Below are 9,669 nucleotides of genomic sequence, written 5' to 3'. Positions count from 1 at the left end.
ACAGCACGGCAGGTGCACAGAGGCCGGGGGCTGGAGGGAACAGGGCTCTTTGCGGGGATTGAGATGGCCTGGGGGTCTCGCTGTTGATGGGTAGCGAGCGCCTGGCAGGAGGCTTGTGAGGGCCCAGGCAGAGAGTCCTTAGAGACGAGGTTTGCTTTGGGGGCGTCACTCTGGCAGCTGTATGGAGAACTGATGGGGGATCTTGGGTGCATTCCTTTATCTAAAGCGGTGAGAGGAGGGCGCTCTGGAGATCGGCTGGGAAAGCCTGGGGAGGAGCAAGTTCTGGAAGGCACAGGCCTGACCTGGGCTCTAAGGGCATTACTAGTGGCTGGATTTCACCTTGCAGTGGTTCCTCCTTGCAATATCCTGTTCTGAGAACTCTTAGCAACAGTAAATTTATACTCATGCTAAGGAATGCACCAGTGCCTTTGGAGGGGGGAAGAATCACCACCCTAGGGTTGTGGCCACAGCTGTCTCTTGTGAAAGTTGCAGTCACACAGCACTGCTGAGTGACCAACAGTTCCTCAGTAGTCTGTGGCTGAGAGGCTGCTGCCATCTGCTGTAAGCTCAGAGAAGGGGAGACAGCTGACAGGGAGGCCATGCACCAGTTCTAACACAGGCTGGGAGGGCACTCCGGGCCAGCATGCCTACCACCTGCGCGGGGCCCCAAGTGTTCTGAGAGTGAGGGTCTGGGTGAGATGGTGGGGGAAGGCACACTTTCTCTTGACTTGATTAGCCCCTCTTCTTGAACCCTAGGAGATACACCCCACTAAGTGGCCTGGTCTCCCCACTTTCTTCGTTTAACAGACATTTGTGTCCCTACATGCAAGGCAGTGTTATATCAACAAGTCCTGCCCTTCAATTGGTGAATTTAGGGGGTAACCTCTAAAACTCTCAATAGCATAAGCACCACAATACAGGAGCCATAGGGAACAAGGGACACTTGTGTAAGCTGCTGTTCAAGTAAGAAGGCAAAGGACTTTGGACACAATGCAGCCCAGGCAGTCCTGAGGACTGGGGGAGAGAACGCACAAGGGAAGTGCAGGCCGGGCACGGGCCTGGCAGCCAGAGGCCATGCCAGGTAAGAGCAGCACAGCTAGTGGAGAAGCGTGGGTGCCAGCGCTGCCCTGGGACAGGTCAGCTGTGCATCCTGCACTAGGTGGTGGCCAGTCACAGTGGGGAGAGGAACCTGACTCTCTGCAGCCATCACTCGCCTTCCACACCCAGGGCCTCTCTGGCCTGAGCCGCCTTTCCACTTGTAGCCTGTGCTTTGGCTGTGTTCTTCTGGTTGGCACCTGCACTCCTCTTTCATCAGGCTCAGCAGGGGTCTTTCTCCCCAACATTTTTTCTTTGAAGCTTGACTGCAAGGAGGCAAGGTCAGAAGCCCTGTTGTTTTCTCAACACCCCCTAAAGGATACATGTTCCTAAGACAAAGCCTATTTCTCAAGTTCACATGCTTTAGAAATTCACAGTTCTCAGGAGAATGCTGAAGTAAGGCCCGCACCTAGGGGCATGTTCTCTCCTGATCATTTTCCTGTCTGTCCCTTGGGTCTGACTAAGAGATTCCTTAGCAACCACTACGGGATTCCTTTCTTCAACAGTTGTAGTCTGATGTGTCTGTATTTCTAATTATGGTCATAGGTAGCATGGAAAATCATTCATTTCCCAGGGCACCTCTTCTAGAGGGACATTAGGTTAAACAATGGAAGAGGTTAGAAAATGGCCAAATGCTTTACTGCATACACAGTAGGGCTAAAGATATGATCAAAGCCTGGTCAGCACTGCCACAGATTCACTATTAACATAAGACTTCTGCTCTCAGCCAAGATGAAGTAACAGGGATTGGACTTACCTTCCCATCTTAAACTAAAAAACGGGAGAAAATGTATGAAACAACAGTTGTCATCACAGTGGACCACAGGAAGCGCAGGGATCCCTGCGAGCAGGGAAACAAATGCGGTCAGTGCTAGAACTGCTCCCTGCCTGGAGTTTCCAGACCACAGACAGAAAGGAAAGTCTGGGGAAGCCAGGCAGTTAACGCAGGCAGGGCGTAGTGCTGGAGAGCAAAGAGCTGCGCAGAGGATGCATCTGAGAGATCACAGAGGGTCCCACTGAGTCTCAGCCCACACATCTAAGGACACCACCCAAGGGAAAAGAACCTAAGAGCTCACACCTGGCTGGAAACAGTTCCAGTTCCCACCAACCATAGTGGAAAAACCTTGAAATACACAGAACATCAGAGCATAGTTAGAAGGGTAAGGCCTCTCTGTGGTCAGGAAAGATACAAAGGCTATTCTGGTGCTGCCTAACACAACTTGAAAGCAAGAACAAGAGCAAATGATTTCCAAGTAACTTAAAAACAATATGGGAGACAGAGTCGCCCATTCAACTGAAAAAAAGTAAAAATGAAAAAAAAAAAAGTCAACAACAACAACAACAATAAAAGGACAAAGCATCAGAGAGCCATGAGGCGACTCCGAGTGGCCTCATATGGGATGTAAGTGGAGCCCTGGAGGAAGGTAGGTGGGAAATGTGTGAAGAACTACTATGTGGAACAGTTTCTATGACCCCATGAACCAAGAACATCCCCAAACTCCAAGCACAAGAATCATCAAGAAAAATATATGAAGGCACATCATAATCAAATTGCCTAAAGCCAGTAATAAAGAGAAAACCTTAAAAGCAGCCAGAGGAAAAAAAAAAAACCATTATGTATAGCAGGGTCCCACAACCCCACAGGGGTGCCAGTCCGTGGTCTGTTAGGAAGCTGGCATCACAGCAGGTGAGCAGTGGGCAAGCTAGTGAAGCTGAACTCCACATCCTGTCAGATCAGCAGCAGCCTTAGAATCTCATAGGAGTGTGAACTCCATTGTGAACTATCAGGCAGGGGATCTAGGTTGCGCTCCTTGTGAGAAGGATGATCTGGGGGGACCGTTTCATCCCTAAACCATCCCCCTTTCACCCTATGGAAAAATTGTCTTCCACAAAACCAGTCCCTGATGCCAAAACACTGGGGACTGCTGATGAACAGAACACAGGTAAGGGTGACAGAAGAGTTCTCATGGGATATAATGCAACCAGAAAACAATGGAACATTTTTAAGTACTGAAAGGAAAAAAGCATCAAATGTTCTACAGACAGTTTTTCAGTAACTTGCTGACAGGGAGGGGAAGACCCCACTGGTGTCCTCACTAACAGGCCTGCAATTTAAAGGCTGAACTTCAATCATTATCAATAAGGAATCAGTGGTTCTGAAGATAACATGTTTATAAGCAGTAACAACTTAGTTCTGTGAGTTGTTTAAATTGTGCAATTGTTAGATAAACACTAACAAAACCAGAAGTATCTCAGGGAACTCAGCTTCATCAAGTATCAGTTTTTCAAGTCCCGCAGGAAGTCACTGTTAAAACCAAAACACTTGCAAGTAGCTGAGAACAGCAGTTACATATTTCCCTATTCACCCAAAGAAACAAAACAAACAAAAAACAGGAAGTGAAAAATAAATTCCATATAAAACTGTCCTCAGCATTACTTGGAGAATGTTCCAACTGCAAAGGAACTAAGTAACAGGGAAAAAAATCCCACCAAATCCCAGTACACAATTCACACTCCTCTATTGCCCTCAGCCAGCCACATGCTCAGTGTCAGCAAAGGCAGACTCAGAAAACTGTGGCTTAAACAATACACGTTTATTTTACACTTCTGAAGGACAGAAGTCTGACACAGATCCCCTTGACTAAAATCAGGGTTTCAGCAAAGATGCATTCCTTCTGGAGGCTCTAGGGAGCCCATTTCCCACCTTTTCCAGCTTCTGGGGGCTGTCCACTGGCTCTTGGCCCCTTGTTCTGTCTTCAAAGCCAGCAGGAGTGTGTTGAGTTCCCACAATGCCATTTCTCTGGTTCTCTCTTCCGCCTCCTCTACCGCTTTTAAGGACTCATGTAATTAGATTAAGCCCAGCCAGATAATCCAGAATAAGCCCCTAATCTTAAAGTCAGCTAATTAACAACCTTACTTGCATCTGTAACCTTAATTCCCTTTGTCATATACAACATATCACAGGATCCAGATAACAACAGGACATCTTAGATTATTGTTCTGCCCACATGTGAAACATGATATTACTATATGCCGCATATGCATTTGATAATAAGTAACAATGGCCAATACTGAAAAAGCAGTACTTAAAGCCCTTATATACAGATTACTCGTTGAGATCCATTTTTTAAAAGAGAAATTACCTGTTATATTGAGGTTCTGAGTCACACATATTATCTCCTTTGACAAGTATAAAGATTGGCATCAGGCAGAGCCGGTTGGGAATTTTTAGGTCCACTGTTTTTGCTGATCATCTGTGGTATTTACAACTTTCCAAATCTCTGATCATCTCCAAACATATTAATAATTATCTATATATTCTAGTTGATATAGCTAAGTGCTCTTTGGTATCCAATATAACAATGTGAAAGAAAAATGCTTTTGAGCAATAATATGTTAAATTATCTGAATTTTTGCTAGTGAAGATATATGAAAACTTGGACAGTTTGACCAGTCTTTTAAAATTCTACAATAATTTTATTCAATTATCTAATATCAAGTTAGAGATTTTAAAGAATAAGATAAACAAATTTTTCACTTGAGGTTCCAAAAGATTCATGAAAAATAACTCTAATTTCTAAATTTAACTAAGGAAGCTTCATAACAGCTATCAATTTACAGGTCACAGCTGAAAGCTCTTTAATTTACAAAAGCTGCCTGATCTTTACCATTAGCTTTTGGATAGGACTTTATTTCCAAAAACCTGAAAGTTATAATTTCAAATGACTGTTTCTATATTTTCCCCAAATCTAAGGCAGTAATTTTTATGTATTCTAAAATGGAATTCCACTCCATCATTCCTTTGAGAAACAAATGATTAGAGACATGTTCTTATTTCTGCAAGTATGTTGAAAAGAACACCTACTCCACGTTCCTCCTTTATTCAAGGCTAACTCTGAATGTTGCCTTTTAATATAAATAACCATATAAATAACATAGAGGAAAAATCTCCATTTTGGTAAAATTTAATTAGTAATTTAATCAGTAAAATTAGGATTTTACTAATTTGATATATGGCTAAAGCCAATGACTTTCAAGTTACATTAAATATAGTCCTTTTAAATTATGATTATTATTTTTACTTTGTGGAACCCAATTCCTGGTAGACATTTGGAGTAGATCTGGTAATAACTGGAGAGAAATTAACATGTGAAATAAAACCTTACTCTCAAATATATTCAATTCTTTTATAAATCCTATAAAAGAGAAAACATTTTAAATCCAGTAGTTTGATATATTGCCTTATCATCCATGTATATCCCATGTCAACACTGGTAGGTTAATTTACACTTGGAATATGCCATTGAACCTGAAGAAAGCAATAAACTGACAGTGGTACTACAGATTAGATGCCTTTATTAAATATCAATACATCAAATATAAACATTAAATGGCTAATTTTTAGTCAAGTAACACCAACTAAACAATGAATGCTATAAACATTTTAAACATTTAAACAAAATGCAGACTTAAATGTTAAATATAAATGTTACTATTAATAAAAATGCAACTTAAATATTATATTACTTTAAAAAAGTAAGCAATTAAAGAACCATCTATTTTATATTGCTATCAGATAAAGCATAAAATTAGCCTTTGAAAATTGTTCTAACAATACAACAGAACTTTCCACAAAATGAATGCAAGCAATATAGGAAACATTTAAGTACTTTACCAAAGCACATGTGAGTTTACCCTTCCCAGTGAAAATGGATAACACAGCTGAATATTTTATACTGAGGTCATAAAAATGCATGGAATGTATCACGACAGCAATTTAATTATCTTGGAAGCCTGAAAACATACACATTCCAAAATGTTGTATAATACCGAATGTATCTATACAGTTTATTTATCTGTTATCCTATATTCCAATGTAAGAGTCTTAAGACAAACTTCAGGTAAATTACATTTTTTAATGTATGGAAATCATTTCACAAACATTGATATAACAAACCTCCAAACCTCCTTCTTGGTCAATATATTTTAAAAGTGACTTAATAAAGGTTTTTAAAATGGACAAGATCATTTCTTTAGATCCCAAATATGCACCTTGATGTTCTAAGTAACACAATTGAAATAAAAAATTTAAAAACTTACTAAAATTATATTGTAATTTTAAATATACAGAGAAGAGTTTTAATATTGTATAGACAACTGTTGCTAGATTTTAAAGGCGGGCTATAAAGTAGAATATTTTAACAGCTTAGCCCATTTATAGAGCCTATTTAATTACATCATCTTATTATTACCACTTTTTCCTTGGTACTGTAGAACATTCTCTGAAGGAAGAAACACACTTTCCAAGGAAGTTCTAGTCAAGAGAAAGGAGAAATCAGCAATGATTGTTGAGTATCTTTTGTTAAATACATTCCTAGGCACTTGATTGTTTTTAACAGTACTGGAATATCTTTTAACAAATTTCATTTTTCTTACATCATGGATAGTGAGAATTGCAATTAATTTTTGTGTACTGTCTTTGTATCTGGCAATCATTTTAGCTCTAGTATTCCTTTCATATGCCTCTCAGTTTCTTTCATTTTCATAAAGGAAAATAAGATTTTTTCTTTTAAACTTCTATTTTAGTTTCATGATGTTCAGGTTCATTATATAAATTGTGTGTTGCACGGTTTAGTGTTTAGATTATTTCATTACCCAGGTAATAGGCATGGCACTACATAGGTAGTTTTTGATCCTCCCCCTCCTCCTACCATCCACCCTTAAGTAGGCTCCAGTGTCTGCTGTTCTCTTCTTTGTCCGTGTGTACTCAATATTCAGCTCCCACTTATAAGTGAGAACATGTGGCATTTGTTTTTCTGTTCCTGTGTTAGTTTGCTTAGGATAGTGGCCTCCAGCTCCATCCATACTGCTGCAAAGCACATCATCTCGTTCTTTTTTATGGCTGCATAGTACGCCATGGTGTATATGTACACTTCTCTTTATCTAGTCTACCACTGATGGGTTATTTAGGTTGATTTCATGTCTCTGCTGTTGTGAATAGTGCTGTGATAAACATACATGTGCATGTGTCTTTATGGTACAATGATGTACATTCCTTTGGGCATATACTCAAGAATGGGATTGCTGGCCTGAATGGCATTTCTATTTTAAATTCTTTGAGAAATGATTGAATTGCTTTCCACAATGGCTGAACTAATTTATGTTCCCACCAACAGTGTGTAGGCATTCCCTTTGCTCTACAACCTTGTCAGCATCTGTTATTATTATTTTTTTAATTAAAAAAAATTTTTTTTAAAGACGGGGTTTCACCATGTTGGTCAGGCTGGTCTTGAACTCCTGACCTCAGGTGATCCACCCGCCTCGGCCTCCCAGAGTGCTGGGATTACAGGCGTGAGCCATCGCAGCATCTGTTATTTTTTTAACTTTATTTAGTAATAGCCATTCTGACTGGTGTAACATGGTATCTTGCGGTTTTGACTTGCCTTTTTCCAATGATGAGTGATACTGAGCATTTTTTCATATGCTTGTTGGCCAAGTGAATGTATTCTTTTACGAAGTGTCTGTTCATGTCCTTCACTCACTTTTTTAATGGTTTCTTTTCCTTGTTAATTTGTTTAAGTTCCTCACAGATTCCAGATATTAGACCTTTGTCAGATACATAGTTTGCAAATATTTTCTCATAATCTGTGGGTTGTTTAGTCTGTTGATAGTTTCTTTTGCTGTGTATAAACTCTTTAGTTTAATTAGGTCCCATTTGTCAATTTTTGTTTTTGTTGCAATTGCTTTTGGGATCTTCATCATGAAATCTTTGCCAGGACCTATTGTCCAGAATGGTAATTCTTAGGTTTTCTTCAAGGGTTGTTGTAAGTTTTAGGTTGTACGCTTAAGTCTTTAATCCATGTTGAGTTGATTTTTGTTTATGGTGTAAGGAAGGGGTCTAGTTTCAGTCTTCTGCATATGGCTAGCCAGTTATCCCAGTACAATTTACTGAACATGGAGTCCTTTCTCCATTGCTTGTTTTTGTTGACTTTTTGAAGATCAGACTGTTACAATTGTGCATTATTTTCTGAGTTTTCTATTCTGTTCCATTCATCTATATGCCTGTATGGTTTTTTTTTTTGAGACAGAGTCTCACTCTGTTGCCCAGGCTGAAGTGCAGTGGCATGTTCTTGGCTCACTGAAGCCTCTACCTCCTGGTTTCAAGCAATTCTCGTGCCTAGCCTCCCTAGTAGCTAGGATTACAGGCACGTACGACCAGGCCCAACTAATTTTTGTATTTTTAGTAGAGACGGGCTTTTACCATGTTGGCCAGGCTGGTCTCGAACTCCTGACCTCAAGTGATCCATCTGCCTTAGCCTCCCAAAGTGCTGGGATTACAGGCATGAGCCACCATGTCCAGCTATGTGCCTGTTTTTGTACCAGTACAATGCTATTTTGGTTACTGTAGCCTTGTGGTATAGTTTTGAGTTGGGTAATATGATGCCTCCAGCTTTGTTCTTTTTGATTAGGCTTGCCTTGGCTATTTGGGGTCCTTTTTGGTTCTATGATTTTTAGAATAGTTTTTACTAATTCTGTGAAGAATGTCATTGGTAGTTTGACAGGAATAGCATTGAATCTGTAACAACTTCTCTGGGCAGTGTGGCCATTTTAACAACACTGATTCTTCCTATCCATGAGCAGGGAATGTTTTTCTATTTGTTTTTGTCATCTCTGATTTCTTTCAGCAGTGTTTTGTAATTCTTGTAGAGATCTTTCATTTCCTTGGTTAGCTATATTCCTAGGAATTTTATTTTTGTGTGTGGCTATTGTGAATAGAATTGTGTTACTGATTTGTCACTCAGCTTGGATGTTGGTGTACAAAAATGCAACTGATCTTTGTCCATTGATTTTCTATCTGAAAATTTTGCTGAAGTTGTTTATTAGATCTATTAGGATTTTCTAGGTATAGAATCAGTCTGCAAACAGAGACAGTTTGACTTCCTTTCTTCCTATTTGGATGCCTTTTATTTCTTTCTCTTGCCTGAATGTTATGGCTAGGACTTCTAATATTAGGCTGAATAAGAGTGGTGAGAGTGGGCATCGTTGTCTTGTTCCAGTTCTCAAGGGGAATGGTTTGAGCTTTTGCCCATTCAGTATGATATTGGCTGTGGGTTTGCATTGGCAAAAATTTTTTGGCTAAGTCCCCAAAAGCAGTTGCAGGAAAAGAAAAGACAAGTGGTACTCAATTAACTAAAGAACTTATAAACAGAAAAAGAAACTATCAACAGAATAAATAGAAAACCTACAGAATGGGAAAAGATATTTGCAAACTATGCACCTGATAAAGACCTAATATCTAGAATCTACAGGTAACTTGTTTTTAACAAGTAACACCAACTAATAATAACCATGGGTGAAGTGGTATCTCTGTGGTTTTGATTATGTTTCCCTAATCATTTGTGATGCTGAATATATTTCATGTGTTTATTGGCTATTTCTATCTATTCTTTGGAGAAATGCCTATTTAAACCCTTTGCCCATTTTTAAAAATTGGGTTGGGTTTTTGTTGTTGAGTTGTAGGAATTCTTTATATATTCTAGGTATTTTTTCTTACCTTTTTTTTTTTTTTTTTTT

The 9,669-nt window shown here is 39.5% G+C and overlaps 1 protein-coding gene across 1 annotated transcript in view; it reads right to left on the bottom strand.

Annotated features, from left to right (window-relative positions):
* Nucleotides 1-5,431: 5,431 nt before the first annotated feature.
* The window catches only part of RBM44 (RNA binding motif protein 44), a 43,055-nt gene continuing 38,817 nt past the window's right edge, over nucleotides 5,432-9,669 (bottom strand). Inside the window, exon 16 of the mRNA XM_017537800.2 lies at nucleotides 5,432-6,409. The gene's annotated coding sequence lies outside the window, so the exon portion shown is untranslated. The remainder of the gene's footprint in view (nucleotides 6,410-9,669) is intronic.

This window comes from Cebus imitator, unplaced genomic scaffold (genome assembly GCF_001604975.1).
Source record: "Cebus imitator isolate Cc_AM_T3 unplaced genomic scaffold, Cebus_imitator-1.0 Scaffold106, whole genome shotgun sequence".
Classification (NCBI taxonomy): domain Eukaryota; kingdom Metazoa; phylum Chordata; class Mammalia; order Primates; family Cebidae; genus Cebus; species Cebus imitator.
This window is presented reverse-complemented; position numbering and strand designations above follow the sequence as displayed.